This window comes from Schistocerca piceifrons, chromosome 7 (genome assembly GCF_021461385.2).
Source record: "Schistocerca piceifrons isolate TAMUIC-IGC-003096 chromosome 7, iqSchPice1.1, whole genome shotgun sequence".
Taxonomy (NCBI): Eukaryota; Metazoa; Arthropoda; class Insecta; order Orthoptera; family Acrididae; genus Schistocerca; species Schistocerca piceifrons.
In genome coordinates, this window is record NC_060144.1 from 454,342,636 (window position 1) to 454,363,434 (window position 20,799).

The window sequence follows — 20,799 nt, forward strand, 5'->3', positions numbered from 1 at the left end:
ATTGTTTTGATGGGCTAGACACCAGATGTTGTTGGATTAGGGATGTTGTAATGTGCTTTTCGTCAATATATATGAAGGTAAAAAAAATTCATTTTTTTTTGTATTATTTCAATGTCTTGAACAATAATGCCTATTGGTTACAGCTTCAGTCAACAAAGCATCTGGCTCGTGTTCTTGTATTAGACTGTATTTCTGGTTTCTATGTGCAATTAGAGTATTTCTGGTTTTTTTTTATTACTTCAGTATAAATGATGTTTAAAATATCTGGTCTTATTGAGGAAGAACCGTGCCAGATGTGTACGTTGAATCACACTTCCACACACAGAACAGCTACACTTGTGTTTTGTTGTTTCATAGCTTTCATAGTTGCTGGGGACTTAATTAATTAATTGTGTTAACGGAAGTTTTCTTTCATTCCTTGTTGTTGTTCTATGCAGTCAGATTGCGTACAAATACTAATCAGGGCCAACCGTTTACGAGACATAGTAGCCAGACAGACAGCTACTAAAATTAAAAAGTATTTGCATTATATATAATTAAGCACCCATGCACGTGGCGACCTCTGCTTCGGATCGTCCCTTGGAATTATTCTGATTGTAAAAATAGCAGACAGTAGTATTGTTGAAGTAATTTGTAGTTTAGTAATTGTAGTCTATATTGCATGTATAGATTTGGTAACTGTCATTCTTCTAATGGTATTTTTGCAGAATTTAATTTTTGATGTCTTGTATACCCGTTTGACTATTTTGTGCAATTATGAAGATTTCAATTGTTCGTTAATCGTGTTTGTCGGGAGGTATTTCGTGTGAATGGTATTGTTGGAGATAAAGTGCCATACTGTGTTTATTTTTCATATAGTGACGAGTTTTGTATGTTTTGTAAATGATTATGCGATCGATGAAAAAGGCAAAAATGATGGATAGTGAGAATTACGAAATTGTTAACATGGCGAACTCGCCAACAGAGGAAAACAGTATCATGAATAATGAAGTAGAAAACAATTTAATAAGCAGGGAAAATAGTTCAGAACCAGTTCAAAATTTTTCACAATCAAAACATTTTCAGAATACGAGATTAACGACAGAGGATTCTGGAATAGTATCAAACACAGATAGCTTTACAGCTATGACGAGGGAAGCTGGTTTTGCGGGAAATGTTAGGGGCGAAAGGAATTTCCAAGCAGTCAATGTGGAGCAGTTGATGGGTGCAATATGAAATCGGGATCACAGTTGGGATCTGAATTAAAAACAATGGAATCACAGTTAAGATCTGAATTAAAAACAGTGGGATCACAAATGGAAACAATTAAAACAGACATAGGAACAATTAAAATTGATATAGGAACAATGGAAACACAGTTAGGATCTGAATTAAAAAGAGAGATGGGAACTTTGGCAACACGGTTAAGCTCACGAATAGGGACATGTTTCAAAAAAATGAAAGATGAATCAAAGAAAGAAATTAGAGAAGAAGTACAACCGATTTTGAACACTCTCAATAATAGATTAATTTCATTAGAAATCAGACAAAAGGAACAGGAAGAAAAAGATCGCGTGATAGCACAAAAATTTTCAGAGTTAGATTTACAACGTGCACATGATAAGGAAGAAATACTTGAAAGAATCGAGGAATCTGTACCAAATGACAGAATAAATAACTTAATGCAACAGTATGAACAGTTAACTACTAAATGTGACAATACCGAAACCCTAGTCGCGACGCTTACGAAAGACGTAAATAAACAGAAAGAAAAAATAGGTGACTCATCGGAAAGAGTTGAGGAGATCTCAGATAAACTGACAAGTCTTAGTTTAAATGGGGACAGAGATTCGGATGATACAGTTCCATTACCATTTGCAGAAACCGAAGAGTACCAGAACATTAATAAACTTGTTGAAAATCAGGTAAAATTTAATGAACGCGTTAAAAGGGAATTTGAGGCGTTACGGAAGCAAGTCAAACAAATTGAAGGCGAAATCGTAGGAAAAGACAGCAGAAGAAATTTAGAATCACAGAGAGCAGAGGGGCTTGAAGAAAATAATTTGTTTCATTTACGGGATGCAACTAGAGAGCGCCAGGCGCGCGAACTTGACAATAATCGACATTCGGACTGGGACAGACGCGGTAGGTCTTTGTCGCCACGAGGCGAAAACTTTGACTACTTCTTAACTGTTCGGAAATTTAAGATCTTTCGCAATTCTAAGAATGATATACATCCATGTTCATGGTTAGATCAATTTACGTACGCACTTCCACCAAATTGGCCACTAAGTCACAAACTGGAAATTATGTGCGGCTATTAAAGTCCTCAGGGGATTCGCTACACTAAGTGAATATGTGCCGTAGCGTGCACAGAGCCCCGAGCTGTAGTAGTGCTATTTCCCTTTTAGTTTTCTGCACTGCTGCCTACTCTTTTACTATTCTTTGCATCTATCAAAACAATTCTTCAACTATCAATCTATCTAGAGAGTCGGTAAAGAATAACCGGATATGACTATTTTACCCAAAAGTGATTTCGGAAATTACCGTTTGGACTTACTGTATCTTCTGCAGCATTCATTCGTAGTTCAAACAAAATTTTACCTGATCATCTTCGTGACAATATTACTTCATATGTTGACGATATTCTTACTGCTAAACGTTCTTGGAGTGAACATAACAAAATTTTGGATTCATTATTACGTATTTTTGCAAGAGTTGGCATTACAGTGAACTTGGAAAAATCTGAATTTGGTCGTTCTCAGGTGAAATTTCTTGGTCATGTTATTTCTACAGAAGGTATTCTTCCTGATCCAGAGAAACTAGATGCTATTCGTAATTATGCTGTTCCTACCACAAAACGTGATGTTCGTAGTTTCCTTGGTGTCTGTAATTTTCTTAGACGCTTTGTTAGATTGGACAATTTGGCCACACCTCGTTTATGTGAACTATCTGGAAAGAATTCTAATTGGTGTTGGGATGAGGAAGCTCAATCAGAATTTGAACAACTTCGTCATGTCTTGCCAAATGCAAATTACGTCAAAAGGCTAAGCCGCCAACTATTTCTCACAGAGCACCGTTGTTTCCTATCATTCCAGCGAAATTAAAGGAGATGGCTGCAGTCGATTTGTTGGGTCCAGTGGTTCGTTCTACTAATGGCTTTGCGTATATTTTGGTCTCAGTGGAATTGACATCTAAATATGTGTGTTTTACACCTTTACGCAAAGCAACAGCTCGTTCAGTGTATAATGCTTTCATCAAACATTTTCTTAAAGAAGTGGGTCATGTTGATAAGGTTATATCAGATAATGGATCACAGTTTCGTTCTAAAATTTGGCTTCGTACTCTACGGCGTCGTAAGATTAAACCAATTTTCATTTCACTTTTTCACCCTCAATCTAACGCTTCAGAGAGATGGATGAAGGAAATCAATAAATTGTGTCGTCTTTATTGTCATCAGAATCACAGAAAATGGGATCAGTATCTTCATATTTTTCAAAACATTCTGAATGAACTCCCTAATGATTCAACTTCTTTACCGCCTATATTGATATTAAAAAATAAAGCACCGACAAATCGCATTTCTGAAATAGTTCCTTTTCCACCTCCACGAAAACTGCGGCATTCTGAAGTTGTCAACCTGGCTCTACGAAATATTGCAGCTGCGGCTGCTAGAAGAGAGAAATCAGCTAAACGTCCTGGTCGTTTAAAAACCTTGTCAGTTGGTCAAAAGGTGTTAATTAAGTCTCATCGTTTGTCTCACAAAGGAAAAGGCTTGTGTTGCAAATTTTTTCTGCTTTATAACGGTCCATATAGAGTTCGCAAAATTATTCATGATAACACTGTCGAAGTACAAACTCTTAAATCTCGGCGCTCTAAGGGAATACATCATATATCGAACGTTAAAATTTTTGTGGAATGACATACTTTTGAGAGACTAACAGTAACATGTAAACACGCAGAGAATACAAGGATACCGCGCCGTGTTCCGGCAGCGGCACATACTCAAAGCAACAGTCAAGTCTGCGCGGCGCACAAGGCAGTCGTTGACCGCAAACAATTACTTCCTACGTCACGCGTACCTACAGCTGATCGAGCGCTCAGTGCGAATGCACTGACAGCCCTAAACAAATACACAGTCTAACTCCTCTGATTAAATTCAGTATAAAGATATAGTGACTTGATAAATTATGTTATTAACGTTCAGTATTTTTCAGGATACGGTTGTATAAAATATTTAAGAACTTCAGGTAAATTCTGTGTGTCTCCGACGTTAAGAGAACTTGCTATGGAGAAAATTTCAGGAAGAATGTAATTTCGAAGAAAAAAGTAATAAACCAAAAAGGTAACTATTAATTGAGTTTATTTTTCAGGTAACATATTTCCACTTAGGTACGTACTTTAGACGTAATTTGCTGCTCGCGATTACGTGATTCATACTTTGTGCTAAATTTTATGTTCTATGAATTTACTTGCGAAGCGACGTGCTTGCGTACATTAACTGATTTTGACAATGATTGATTAATGAACATGGTTGTTACTTGTGTATATTATGCATCGGTAGGCTGCTATGCTTTTTCACTGACGTCATATTTTTTTTTTTATTATGTGCCTGCTGTGCTTATTTATTTAAATTATAATTGTCACCTGATTAATTGTGCTGACTGTGGTTGTAAGTTATACTTTGTGATTTATCTGCTTGCGCCTTCATGTTTACTTATTAAGATTACATGTGAACATTTATTTGCTTATGCTGCTATGATGCTAATGATCTGTTTATTATGTAAGATACATATTTGCTGCTTTGCGTATGGATTGCATATTTACACATTTCTGTTTTGTTGTCATAACTACTCTTTAATTTGGTATGTAGAAATGCTGATATACAGTGTACGAACATGGAGTTTAGGTCACACTATGGTATTAATTATAGATTGTTCGCTTGGCAGAGCTTTGTTATAGGGATTGTGCTGCATCCACTTGTTGACATTCTGTTCTCTACTGGTATATTTACTCGCTGTTGCATGTTTTGCTTACGCTCAGTGCCTTATATTTTTAAGATAAGAAAATGAACTGCTATAATTCTACAAACGACATTAGCACAAGAAACTTCATAGAAGTCACATGAGCTGGAGGTTTTATGCAAGCTGTATAAATTTATGCTAATTGGAAGGAAGCTAACGACATGACATACCAACACTAGGTTTAGACCATTGACAGTCACTACACTGCATTCTTCGTGAGTAACTGAAATAGTAAGTGACACTTGACACAAGAAATACTGCACATGTTTACTTCTGTTTTGCCATGATTCTGGAAGTGGTGTACACTCTGTGAAATATTACTATCATTAACACTCCGTACTTACTTACTGAGAGTTATTCAAACTAACGGCCGTTAGAGGTCATGTATGCATTTCTTTTATTTTATGATGGACAAGGTAATCAAAATGTATTTTATAATTCATAATGAGTAGAAGATTTGGCTCAGGTGGACTACACAGAGGTTGTGTGTGGACATTGTGTCTTCGGATTGCATGGGATGATAAATTGAAGTTTGCACTAGGATTTTATCTGTACTTGTTCGAGGAGACTGACTAGAGGAAAGAGTAGTTATGGAAGGGAAATGATATTGGTGATAAGGTTTATATGTATCGACGTATTGAAGAGCTATTATTGAGGTATTGAGATTGTGTGAAGTTGATGATTATTGGAGTTTTGGTGGACAAGAAGTAAGGTAAATGATATTGATGATAAGGTTTATATGTATCGATGTAAGAGGTATTATTGAAGTATTAAGATTATGTGATGCTGATGATTATTGGAGTTTTGGTGAATAAGAGGTAAAGTAAGTGAGAAGTATATTTTTTTGTTGGTTTATATGAAACAAGGAGGATGAAGATGGCAGACTAGAACACTCAAATAGAAGGAAGATTGTCTACACACACACTTTGTTAAATCAATAAGCAGTATATATATATATACACATATTTTTTTTTTTGGAGAGAGGAAGTAATTGCATATCTCGGCACACTGACAGTTGTTCAGAAACCGTACATTTTGATTTGGCTTGGCAAACATTGGTCTTGACATGATGACTACGACGTTGACTAACTATTATTGACTGTTATACACTGTTACCACTACTACTTGATACACATGTTGAACATAAAATTTTGCACAGAATTTCATCCACACAGTTAACACTATTCAATTACACAGTAGTACTTAATGTGGATGAAAGATAAGTGAGTGTGTTTTGTGTGTTTTCCTTTCCTAATCCCAAATAATTGGTACCGACCTATCTCCTAAATATTATTTTACTTGTTTGTTGTGGCTTGCACTGACACCCACAAATATTATAGGTTTACTGTTATTTGTGTATTGTAATAGTTAATATGACAATTATCTGATATCAATTGTGTGTTTATTATATTTTGTATGTTTAGTGTAAGAACATTGATAATAATTTTGTAAAAGCAATTGTGTGTGCCTTCAAACTGTTGTTTGTGCTTGCACCTATTCAACATTACTGGGTGCCACTGATGGACTGCTTCTACTGACATAATGTCACTTGTTGGTGTCTGCACCTGTTCAACATTGCTGGGTGCCACTGATGGAACTGCTTATATTGATGATGTCACTTGTTGGTGTCTGCACCTGCTCAACATTGCTGGGTGCCACTGATGGACTGCTTCTACTGAAATGATGTCACTTGTTGGTGTCTGCACCTGTTCAACATTACTGGGTGCCACTGATGGAACTGCTTCTACTGAAATGATGTCACTTGTTGGTGTCTGCACCTGCTCAACAATACTGTGTGCCACTGATGGACTGCTTCTACTGAAATAATGTGACTTGTTGCTGTGTGTACCTGTTCAACATTGCTGGGTGCCACTGATGGAACTGCTTCTACTGAAATGTCACTTGTTGGTGTCTGCACCTGTTCAACATTACTGGGTGCCACTGTTAGAACTGTTTCTACTGAAATGATGTTACTTCTTGCTGTCTGCACCTGTTTAACATTGCTGGGTGCCACTGATGGAACTGTTTTTACTGAAATAATGTCACTCGTTGGTGTCTGCACCTGTTGAACATTGCTGGGTGCTACTGCTGGAACTGTCAACTACTTGTTTATTGAACTATGGAAAGCATTTTATGTGAATATTTGTATAAACGGATTTTTTTGTGTATTTACTGTTTGTGAAATGTTATGAGACTCTTACCTACACCTATTTGACATTGCTGGTGCCATTGATTGAATGGTACTTGTGTAAACTATTATGTAAAATCACATGTATGAAAGTATTTGTATTCCTTACTGTTTTTTATATATTAGGTTATGGAATGGTAAGTGCAAAGCCAAAATTTATTTAGTGAAGTGATATTTACTTATTAATATTATCTTTTATTTTTGTCTGTATTTTTTTTGGACGAATTTGGTGGTATTTTCACCACCAATGCTGGCAAAAATACCATCAAATTCTGGCCCTTGGAGGAGGGGCATATGAAAGGTGGCTACACTGAGCCACAGCGCCAGAGATTGCGCCAAAGAGTATTATTCAGCCGCCTCCACTGGCAGTTCTTGTCGAGAAGTTGTGGTGGAGAGTTCTTATCGAGAAGTCGTAGTAGGCAGTGCTTGTTGAGATGTAGCAGTGGTGAGTCGTTGTTGAGAAGTTCCCATGGAGAGTGCTTGTTCAGAAGTTGTAGTATTGTTTTGATGGGCTAGACACCAGATGTTGTTGGATTAGGGATGCTGGAATGTGCTTTTCGTCAATATATATATGATGGTAAAAAAAATCCTTTTTTTGTATTATTTCAATGCCTTGAACAATAATGCCTATTGGTTACAGGTTCAGTCAACAAAGCATCTGGCTCATGTTCTTGTATTAGACTGTATTTCTGGCTTCTATGTGCAATTAGAGTATTTCTGGTTTTTTTTATTACTTCAGTATAAATGATGTTTAAAATATCTGGTCTTATTGAGGAACCGTGCCAGATGTGTACGTTGAATCACACTTCCACATACAGAACAGCTACACTTGTGTTTTGTTGTTTCGTAGCTTCCACAGTTGCTGGGGACTTAATTAATTAATTGTGTTAATGGAAGTTTTCTTTCATTCCTTGTTGTTGTTCTATGCAGTCAGATTGCGTACAAATACTAATCAGGGCCAACTGTTTACGAGACATAGTAGTCGGACAGACAGCTACTAAAATTAAAAAGTATTTGCATTATATATAATTAAGCCCCCATGCAATGTTCAATCACGCCCGACGATGAGCGCCAGATGTTGCCGTTACCTCCTTCCTCGCAATAAGAGGATTACTGTATAGGTCTCCCAGAGGTGCGACATTAATTTAGAAGTTTGCAAAGTATGCAACTCGGTATAGTATGACAGCCAGGAAAGGAGGCAACCCATTTTGAGGACGGATAATTTGAGGATAATTGGCTCGGTGAAGTGTAGTTCATAGAAGTTGCTGTGGTTTTATTTAACATGTTACCCATCCCCGGATTTTTTCACAATGATCCGACCCGCTTAATTCTCGCTATAAAATATTGCGTATAACAGGAAAATGATCCGATAAAGTATCTCAGAGAGTTCTGTCTCTTAATTGTAAAGCAGTTAACAAAGGAACACCTTTAGTGTCCAGTCATTCGTCTCCGAACAATTTGTCGCCAACCTCGCCTGTTTTTCCCTGAAACATATACAGTATAAATCACAAAGTACATTGAATAAATGGTAAGGAGACAAGGGAGTGGTTCATATTAATCATGGACTCGATAAAAGATATTGATATAAGTAATATTTATCTAGTAAACAATTAAGAAATTGTCTAACTTAGATCTGCACTGACTGATCTCTCACGAACAAGAGACAAGTTAACAAGAATATGACGAATGAATACCTCAATATTTTTCAGTGTCCTTACATTCACCACTTCTTCAGTTTCTGGAAGAATGGATGTGTCAAAATTCTTTGGATCTTCAGCGAATATTGCCTTCCATTAGATAGTTTCCCTTTTTATAAATGAAATTATTTTCTCTTATTAGAAATCACATTATCAATTAAATGAAGAGAAACTAAAGACAAAAGAAATAATAAGAAACATTTCAGCCACTTTCCCCTAATTCATACATCTGCACATTCACTTTTCGTATTCTGTCCGCAAAATTCTCTATTTACGCATTATGCTTATTTGACACACCATCCAACTGTCTCGTGCTGTTTTTGCTTCTTGTACCTTCATAGCAGGTCTTTTTTCAATTCATCAAATATCTATCTGTACATCTGAGATATGTCTTGGCTTCCCCTACTAACTGCAACTTTGCCACCTGTAATAACTGATCTCTGCGACTGGCCCCCCATATTAGCTGCTAACTGCTGGTCAATCAAAAAAGACATTATATCATTAGTCGATTTACCAAAGAAGGACGTGATCAGACAAATTGTGGCCGGATCCAATAAAGGAGTAGGTTGCTCAGCCAATTTCAATTATTCCTCCCCAGCTGCAACCCTAGTATGCAAATCGGCATAATCTGTTTTCAGTTACGCCATTTCATTAAATAATGCCTGAACTGCCTTCAGACTAGTGACACTCTACACTGGAGTCTCTACCACTCCAAATCCTTACTCTCCAATGTATACTATCGGATGCAAATTTCACTCACAACAGGCAATATTACCCCATATACACTTACGAGGTGCGACAGTAAAGTAATAAGACTGATGTGAAAAAATGTTGCTTACTGTTTTAGTCAAGTTTAGTGTTGTCTCCTTCAAAGTAGTTCCCTTCTGATTGCACACACTTTTTCCAGCGCTTCTGCCATTGATGATAACATTTCTAGAACTCATCTTCTGTACTCTCCTCCAAGACCCTCGTCACAGCTTTTTGGACATTTTGTGTTGGTTGAAAATGGTGTCCCTTGACCGCCGTTTTGACTCTTGGAAATAGAAAAAAGTCGCACGGAGTGATAGCTGGTGAATAATGTGGCTGTGGTAGTAGTGAAATTTGTTTTGAGGCTAAAAATTGCTGTACTGACAGAGCAGTATGGGATGGCGCATTATCGTGATGCAGAATCCCATTGCAGCAGTGTTGGCCCTTCAGTTATTATTAGACGAACCGTTTCTCGATTGATGTTCAGTTCTTCTGCAATCATTTTCACGGATAATCTTCGATCAGATCACATGAGTTCACGCACCCTGGCAAAGTTGACTCTGTCTGTGAAGTTGGTGGTCGTCCACTGTGGTCTTCATCTTCAACATTCGTTCTGCCTTCACTAAACATTTTATGCCAATGAAAACCTTGAGCTGTTGACATAACCTCCTCTCCAAAAGCCTTCTGAAGCTTACCATAAGTTGTCGTCGCTTTTTCACCCAATTTAACGCAAAAAGAAATGGCATACCGTTGCGCAATATTATGCAGTTCCATTTCCGTGACGAGAGACACAAACACATGGTAACTTATTAGAGCACAACTCACGACTGAACAGTTGTATCGATGTGCCGCTTGGACTAGAAGCAACTTATAGACCAAGGTCAAAGATATTGTGCCTACACAAACCTGCAGGGTTGCCACATCTTGAAAAGAAAATCAATATCGTTACTTTATTGTCGCATCTCGTATATGACTCATCCCGACTCAGTGCACTACTAACCATATGCTGGAAGTGGCGACTATTAACACAATTTACTGGCACTGACCCCATATAGAAAGCTGAACGCTCTCACAAGTTGCATTGACCACAGCTCACCGGCCTAAACAATGTTCCTCAGTATTGTCACAGAACTGCAAAAGGTCAACTGATTCCCCTGGCTGTATAAACGTAGCCCTCAAATCCCTATGCACCACCTACTTAGATTCCATGCCATCTACTAGTAAAACAGGAAAAACAACCACAAAACCAATTGACTGATCACTCACTCCACTATTTAGCAAAACTGCGAAGCTGTGCAGTGTGTAAGTCGACTGTGTTGCATCAGTTGCCAGACAAGATACACAAGTACTTCTGATACCACTCTAAAGAGACCAGTGATATAAGTAGGGCAGCTATGGCATAGAGGTGGTGGATTGTGGAGAAGGTGGTGCTCCGCTGCAAGATGAAACATATTTCATTAATCTTGGATTGCAACACTGGAGTGCTGCGACGTTCCTGAATTCGCCCTCTGCAGTTGCCTGGTCCACCTGTGATGCTGACACCAGCTTGTCTCTGTCCCACCGTGTAGGGGTCAAGGGGCTGTTCCCCTGGAATATGACAGATTCGTGCCCACCCACTGGCATGATGAAGAAGGTATCAGGATTCATCAGACCATGCAACGCTCTGCCACTGCGCCAACGTACAGTGCCGATGGTCATGTGCCCATTTCTGTCACAGTTGCTAATATCGTGACGTTAACATTGGCACACACATTATGTGATCAAAAGTATCTGGACACCCCAAAAAACATATGTTTTTCATATTAGGTGCATTGTGCTGCCACATGCTGCCAGGTACTCCGTATCAGCGACCTCAGTAGTCATTAGACATCGTGAGAGAGCAGAATGGGGTGCTCCGCGGAGCTCACGGACTTCGAATGCGGCCAGGTGATTGGGTGTCACTTGTGTCATACGTCTCTACGTGAGATTTCCACACTCCTAAACATCCCTAGGTCCACTGTTTCCTATGTGATAGTAAAGTGGAAACGTGAAGGGTCACATACAGCACAAAAGCATACAGGCCGACCTCGTATGTTGACTGACAGAGGCCGCCAACAGTTGAAGAGGGTCGTAATGTGTACCAGGCAGACATCTATTCAGACCATCACACAGGAATTCCAAACTGCATCAGGATCCACTGCAAGTACTATGACCGTTAGGCAGGGGATGAGAAAACGTATTTCATGGCCGAGCGGCTGCTTATAACCCACACAACACGCCGGTCACGCCAAACGACTCCTCGCTTGGTGTAAGAAGCGTAAACATTGGACGATTTAACAGTGGAATAACGTTGTGTGGAGTGACGAATCACGGTACACAATGTGGCCAGCCGATGGCAGGGTGTGGGTATGGCGAATGCCCGGTGGACATCATCTGCCAACATCTGTAGTGGCAACAGTAAAATTCGGAGGCGGTGGTGTTACGGTGTGGTCGCGTTTTTCATGGAGAGGGCTTGCACCCCTTGTTGTTTTGCATGGCACAATCACAGCATAGGCCTACACTGATGTTTTACGCACCGTCTTGCTTCCCACTGTTGAAGAGCAATTTGGGGATGGCGATTGCATCTTTCAACACGATCGAGAACCATTCATAATACACGGCTTGTGGCTGAGTGGTTACACGACAATAACATTCCTGCAATGGACTGGCCTGCACAGAGTCCTGACCTGAAACCTATAGAACACCTTTGGGGTGTTTTGAAACGCCGACTTCGTGCTAGGCCACACTGACCGACACCAATATCTCTCTCTTCAGAGCAGCACTTCGTGAAGAATGGGCTGCCATTCCCCAAGAAACCTTTCAGCAACTGACTGAACGTGTACTTGCGAGAGTGGAAGCTGTCATCAAGGTCATGGATGGGCCAACACCATATTGAATTCCAGCATTATCGATGGAGGGCGGCACGAACTTGTAAGTCATTTTCAGCCAGATGTCCGGATACTTTTGGACACACAGTGGACGTGGGCCGTCGGCTGCGGAGGCCCACGTTAGACGTGATCGGTGCGCTGTGTGTTCAGACACACTTGTACTCTGCCCAGCATTAAAGTCTGATGTTAGTTCCGTCACAGCTCGCCGGTTGACCTGTTTTACCACTCTGCCCAGCCTGCATCTGACATTTGTAATGAGGCGGCTGCCCAAGCTCACGACGTGTGGACGTGGTTTCACCATGTGTTGAAGGCAATCACCATAGTACCCCTGGAACATCCAACAAATCGTACAGTTTCCGAAATGCTCGTTCGAAACCTATGGGCCATCAAAATCTGCCCTCAGTCAGACTCAGATAGATCGCGCGCCTTCCCAATTCCACCCACGGGCAGCACGCTGACTGATTCTATATGTACCTTTCATGTCTGACTAGCAGTCATTCCTCGCCAATTGACGCTACTATCGCCTTGACATGTTGATATCGATAGTGATCGGTGGTCATAATATTCTGGCTGACCAGTGTATGTCATCCTTTTTTATTCATTTATTTAGAAAAGATTTGTTGTAGAGTAGGCGTACATTTTCCTAACGTCCAAATAGGTTGCCAAACGTCACCTGTCTATGCAAAGTCATTGTTGGAGGTGCTATTTCACATACTACAGTCTGTTTACTTTTTGTTGTTCACTGAGACCCATAGGTCTGCTCGGAATACGTTGACTTAATTTGGAACGGTTTCATGCCTTTTGCAACTTCTGCCAATGTATGCGATCTACCATTGTTCAGCAATGTAGTGAACAGTCGTTCAGTGTGCAGTGAGCACATGTGCATTTATTTCTTTCTCTTTGTGGTGTGCTACAAATAAGTACTGCGTGTGAAGATAAATGTGTATGTAAATATGCGTGTGTCATTTACACTAGAGTAACCAATCATTATGAAGCACAAACCGTGAGGATTGGAGGTACTGCAAGAACTCTGCTGCCTGCTACTCTCCCCGTGGCGATGATGGTACTCCTCCCTCCACACAGCATACTCCCTTCTACTCTGAGAACAAAGATGTAACCAGTTTTATTTACTCTGAGAGGGACATGATTTTGGAGCTGTAATTAAAAGTGTATACTTAACTCAAATCTGGGAAGACGTATTCTCGTTAAAAAGATGTATGAGTAAGTGTGATACGTGAAAATAATACGTCATGGACGAATGACGTTGTGAAAAAGGTCCACTATTCCGAAAACACAAGGAAAGGAGTACGGAGAGGGGGGGGGGGGTGGCGCTTGAAATTTTCGCATGGGGCGACAAAATTCCTGGAGCCGGCTGTGGCTAAGCGAATTGACAAGATGTGACAGGAAGGACTTTGTGAATACAACCTGACATGACGTGATGTGATGGCCAGTGTGAATTTGCCTAGCCGGCCGGGGTGGACGAGCGGTTCTAGGCGCTTCAGTCTGGAACCGCGCGACCGCTACGGTCGCAGGTTCGAATCCTGTCTCGGGCATGGATGTGTGTGATGTCCTTAGGTTAGTTAGGTTTAAGTAGTTTTAAGTTCTGATGACCTCAGATGTTAAGTCCCGTAGTGCTCAGAGCCATTTGAACCATTTTTGAATTTGCCTTCACTCTGAAAATGAAAAAAAAAAAACAGAAAATGTTTAAAATTTCTCATTTGTAGATAATTCTACGAAAGACATTTGTAAGTATTTGTTGAAACACTAGTAATTTAATAGATTGTTGTAGCACCTGTTTGGTAATATTCAATTTATAATTTGAACACACATTGCTTGCTATTCACTACCATGAATGCAACATATCCATTTTAGCGATATTCCAGCAACAGACGCTCCTCAGTGGTCTGCGGCATTGGTAACATGCACCTCATTGCAGACCAAGGCATGAGTCATAGAGCAAAAATTCTCAAAATATGTACAAATGATTAGTATCCTAGTCAGATACAATATCGAGGTTAGTACCACAAAAAGAAAGTGCAACTATCGTCAGACACTATTCAAGACTACAAATTTTTGACCTTAACTGAAAAATAAGTTGATATACATGTTGCTGACAGCGTATATATTGTTGAATACAACCAATTGCTACCTTAAGAAAAGTTAGCTGAAAGAATACTGAAGAACGTACTTGTAGACAAATAATGGCTTATTAAAACAGAGTTGTGCACTAATCAGAATCTGTGGGGACAATTATTCACACCAAAACAAAAGGTAATTAGGAAGATGTATGCACTTATACAGAAAACATTAATACTGTAGGAAGCTGTCTCTAAATTACATAAAAAAATATTTCGAAAGTCCAGTTCGTATTTGAAATTTGAACTTCACATGTCAAGAAAAACGGAAAAGTCTGAGATAAATCTTTAGCCTGAGGGCAGCTCCATCAAACAGAAATGAAGTGTTATATGTGCTGAAAATCTAAATTGCCAACAGATGCATATGTAGCTGAAGTATGGTTTTACACATAGCATTGATCTAAGTCTTTTGTCATTCCTCTCTTGGCTTGTGTAGGTGACAAACAAAAACAAATCTCAGACAATACAGTGCAATCATGCAATAGATAACTTTTATTTGTATAATGGTAAGAACCTCAGAGGATCTTTGTAACTGACCACTGATCAAATTCTCAGGTGTATAAATTCAGTTTTCAGTGTAAACAAGCTGATACCCAGTGTAATCGAAACAAATTATGTACAATTTGGAAAAAAATAAGATCAAAATATGATGTTGGGAACTAGAGACTTAAAAAGCATATAAGATTAATTGATATTAACCAACGGAAAATCCAGGATGGAATAATGACAATAGTATGAAAATATTGATTGCACCATATAGCGGAGATGTTGGGTTGCAGATGGGTACAACAAAAAGACTGTCAAACAAGTAGGCTTTCGGCAAACACACACACACACACACACACACACACACACACACACACACACACACACACACACGACCATTGTCTCTTGCTGCCGAGACCAGACTCATTGATCATGTGTGTCTGTGAGTTACATTTGCGTGAATGTGTGGTATGTTGTCCAATTCGGAAGAAGGCTTTTTTGGCCGAAAGCTTACGTGTTTGACAGTCTCTTTTTTGTAGCTATCTGTGACTCAACATCTCCGCTATATGGTGTGTAGCAATCTATCCTTTTCATAATATTGTAATTAATCCGCGCCCGCCGCAGTGGCCGAGCGGTTCTATGCGCTTCAGTCTGGAACCGCGCGACCGCTACGGTCGCCTCGGGCATGGATGTGTGTGATGTCCTTAGGTTAGTTAGGTTTAAGTAGTTCTAAGTTCTAGGGGACTGATGACCTCAGAGAGCTGCTAAGAGACACTCACTCCGCAATAAACCTAATAAGATTGTTTAGCTGCGATAACATGAACATTCTTCCAATACACCTACACACCATACGGCGCACAGCCATATTCTTATAGACGTAATCGCAACGGAAAAGACTGACAAACTAAGAGATGTTGGCCAAACCTTGGCCCCAGGCCTCTCAGCACATGATGTGACATTCCTGGCCTACTCTGTGCAGCCCACAAAGATCAAATCGCGTTACGTAACTTGTAGGAACATGAAACGTATTGATCATGACGCTCTAACAGCCGATTGCACAGAAATCTCATGGGATCAAATAATCAGAGAACCTACAATCGATGGCAAAATCAATGAACTTGGTGATAAACTCACTGTCCTCTATGACAAACATGTACCTGTACGCACAATCCGTGTAAGGAAATCTCCTGCTCCATGGCTGACAACCGAATTACGTATCTGACACCCACAGTTCTGTGGAAAAATCTCCGTAGCTTGGGGGTCGGAAAGGCAAAATCGGAAACTGCTTTTCAGGTCTCAGCTAACTAATTAAACGAATTCTCTGCACCATTGAATACAAATACGGCTGATAATTATGGTCCACAAAAATCCTCTATCTGGATAACCAACCACGATACCTTACGCCTAAAACACGTGACAATAAATACGGCAAGAAAAGCAATAATGAGAATCTCTTCTGATGCGATAGGCAATGACAGCATCAGTATGACCATGATTAAGAATGTTGCCGATGTCTTGGTACCTGTCTTAACTGACATATTTAATTTTTCCCTCGTGAACGAAATATACCTCATTGGATGGAAAAAAAGCATAATTCGACCCATCCCTAAGATCGAAAACCGGCAACTGCCTAGTGATTAGCGACCAATTAGCATACTGCCTGCTGTTTCCAAAGTACTTGAATATATTGTTCATGATCAAATTACTCAACACCAGCATGAATTCAACCTATATGACAAATTTCAATCCGGTTTCCGTAAACACCACAGCACAAACACTGCTCTAATTAAAGTAACTGATGACCTGAAATATGTCATCGAAAACCGAAAGGTAGCAATATTGACGCTATTAGACTTCAGCAAAGCTTTTGACGCTGTTAACTTTGACATATTGCTCAGAAAAATGCGACAGCTTAATTTCTCAATAGTGCAACGAGGTGGTTTGAAAGCTACCTAAAAGACAGACAGTAGTGTGTTGTCTGTGTAAATGAAAAATCTGCCTGGAAACGTGTCTCCTCACGAGTGCCACAAGGATCAGTCTTAGGACCAGTTTTGTTTTCCTTATAATTTATGTCAATGGCATTTCAATGATGGTCTGTCTTCAGTGGTGACATGGGCGAAAACCTGGGGCTTAAACTAAATACGAAAAAGACACAAGTAATCTTAATAGTTCATCAGAAATTAACATTTCAGATTTCCGCGAACGGCTGCCTCCCCTTCTGCTCGACGGTATTCCAATACCATATCAGAAGACAGTTAAGAACTTGGGTGTAACTTTGGACGAGTGTCTCAACTGGCCAAAGAATACAGTCACAGTGTGTCGGAAGACGTCCGCTTGTCTCTATGCTCTCAAAAAGTTTCGGAACGTATTTCCACAGAGCGTAGAACGCCAACCGGTGCACGCACTCGTTCTACCGAACCTCCACTATTGTGATGTAATTCAACATGGCATGAGTAGTGAAAACAAAAGACGATTAGAGTTAACCATGAATGCCTGTGTGCATTACACCTGCAACATTCGCCGATATGGTCATGTTAGTGCTTCATACTCCCAGCCGGGGTGGTTGCGGCCGGACAAATTGCGTGACTACCACACACAGTGTCTACTTCACTGGCTCCTCGTCGCGCAAGCACCGCAGACCTTGCTTCATACATTAAACACCTTTCATGCCATCATAATCGAACATGAGGTCACTTTTATTTGGCATCCTAACTGTGCCCACTTACAAAACAATAACATTTGCAAACTCCTCCTCTGTTGCTGCTGTCTGCGTCTGGAACAAACTGCCCCTTACTTTGCGCAAAATGCAATCCCCTGCTGCTTTTAAGAAGAAGTTCAAGCATTTCCTACTATCATACTCATAACGTTTTCCACAAAATTAATGTACAAGGCCATTCCTCCCCTCCGTCAAATAGCAAAGCTAGTGTCTCCTATCTTGCTCCTTTCCCTTCTTCCTCTTCATCTATCCCCATTAGCCACGCAATTTTCTTTTCCTTTATATTTCCTTAACTGTGTTCCATCATATCCCTATTCTTCTCCTCCCTTGAGTCCGTCCCCGTTAGCTGAGTTGTCAGCGCAGCAGAATGCCCCCCCCCCCCCCCCCCCGAGGGGCCTGGGTTCGATCCACGGCTTGGCCAGGAGATTTTCCTCGCTCAGGCACTGGCTGTTATGTTCTCATCATCATGTCATCCCCATCTCCAAAGCGCAAGTCACCTTGTGGCGTCGAATGCAATAAGTACTTCCCCGAATGGGGGACTCCCTGCCCACAATGCCGTACGCTCATTTCCATTTTCCTCCCATAACGGTGACATGTTCGTATTGACACTAAAGTGAATGTAATTCCGACTGAAAGGAAGTCATTGAGCTATTTTGGCGGCTTGTAGACGACACTAGTGAAGCACTTCTGACTTTGTATATTTATTTCAATGAATATGAATTCACCCTCTTTTTCTTCCACAGGGTTTGACGTACATAAGACTTTCGATTCGAGATTTGATCGTATATACACGCCGACACCCCCACCTCGTTTTTTGATCTGTCTGCCCTAGGAAATGCGCATCCTGGGAGATGAATAGAAGCGGGGGATAAGAGGATTACGTAGTAGTTAAATTAGTTGAAGAGGAGGCTAAGTTCTTCGTAATGGATGTTGCAGTGCTGAGTGCGCTACCAAAAGCTCTGACGCGTTCCACTGAGCAGCCTGGAGCAGGGTGGTAGACTGGTTTGTCCCTTTGTTAGGCACTGCTGACCACTGCTTCCGCGAAGTGACATTCCACAAGGGTGTCCAACATTTTGCACGCCCTGCTTGCGACTCCGCGAGTGCAGAAAGGAAGGTATCGCAAGAAATTACCAGAGGTTGCAGGGGTATAGAAAATGGAGTAGTGGTATTCGGTGCGAGGAGAATATAACAGAAACAGTGACTGTGTCTCCTCTGTCGTCAAAGATGAAATGTAATTAGTGTATTTGAAACAGCTTAAGGTGGAAAGAAAAAAAGAGGAGTGATTTAAAAGGTCGATGCTGCCAACAGAGGGAAGTAAGCTTAGTAACTAATTGATTATCGTAGACAGCTACAATGAAACTGAAATTTACTAAAGTGACACTGATAGTGATTTATGTTATGAACAATTTAAACCGAACAGATGGGTGACTAATAAACTAAAGGAGAGACTAATAATTACAATGGTACTATTTTACAAAATGGAGAGAATAAAGTGAGCAAATAAAAACAGTATTAGCAGTAAAATTAAGCAAACGTTACAGCTACAAGTACAAAAAATAATACAAATTACTAAAACAATTAGTAGGAGGTACAAATTTGGGGTAATCAAAAAGTTAATACAATTACAAGACAGTATATTTGAGTATAGGGGATGTTACAATTTGTTAGTACTTAAACAAGGCAAATGGTGTTAAGTTAGCGCTTTTGGCTCGAATAGCTTCACTTAATAGTATTCAGTTCTGTCATGTTTGTGACTGTCTTCTTTCCAGCTGCTGTCTTGATGATAACTCTGTCATCCGGAGTCCACACATTCTGTAGACCGAAATGGGATATGGCTCTGTTTAAGGTCTCTAGCCGTTCGCGTGTCAGATCTTCCCTTATTGTAAGCCCTGTCCTTGCTAATCTCTTCTTCTGGGTAAAGATCTCTGCCCTTTTTCGGTATGAGACAAATTTAATTATTATTGGACGAGGTTTGGTAGCACCTGGTAGTTTTCGTCCCACCCGATGGCTCCTGTCAATGTCTGCCTTAGTCACTTCAATGCCTAATTTTTCACGCGCGACCTGTATAAGCAGGTTGTCTGTGTCTTCTTCCTTATTTTCTGCTACTCCAAACAGTCGTAGACTATTTCGCCTTTGGTACTGTTCTAGCTCGTCTGTTGCGGCAGATAGTTTCACATCCAACTCTCGTGCCTTTTTCTCGTATTCAGACACAGACTTTTTTAGTGCTGTAGTTTCGGCAGTTATTGGTCTCAACAGTTTCACGCATTTTGGCCAATACTGCTGCCGTTACAGTATCTGATATAGTGCCTGCTATCAGATCGAGATTGTTTTTATCGCGAAGTGCAGCGTTTACCTCAGAGCGGACCAGCTCCGCTATACCGGGAGCCGCGGCCACACCTTCCGCCAAGAGCAGGCCCGCCGCACCTGCTGCTTCCCCCCTGCTGGACGCGCTGCTGTTGACTCTCCTGTTTACCATTTTTCCGGCGTAGATATTGGCGGAGCACAGAAAAAATAGCACTACTGCACAGATCACTGTTGTTTACATAATTTCCACTGGTGCTAGACAACAGTACTTGCGAGAGAACCTTCGAATTCAACTAAAATTCGCGATCCGAACTTAACACATGTTACACTGCAGCCGCCATGATAATGATAAGTATATGATACCTCACTCTTTTTGGATATGGGGCGAAGGAAACCCTCCTTCTTTCCTGGAGATCTCCCTTTGTACGAGGCGTGTTTTTTAAGTAAGTATCGTTTTGAAATTTTAAAAAAAGACGTGGTAAGACATTACAATAATTTTATTTTTACATGAAAGCCTGCACCTTAATCTACGCACTGACGCCATTACAGTCAGATTCTTCCTTGTTTACGTTGTGTACTGAGTTTTTAAGATGCCTCCGATAATCGTGAGTCCCGCC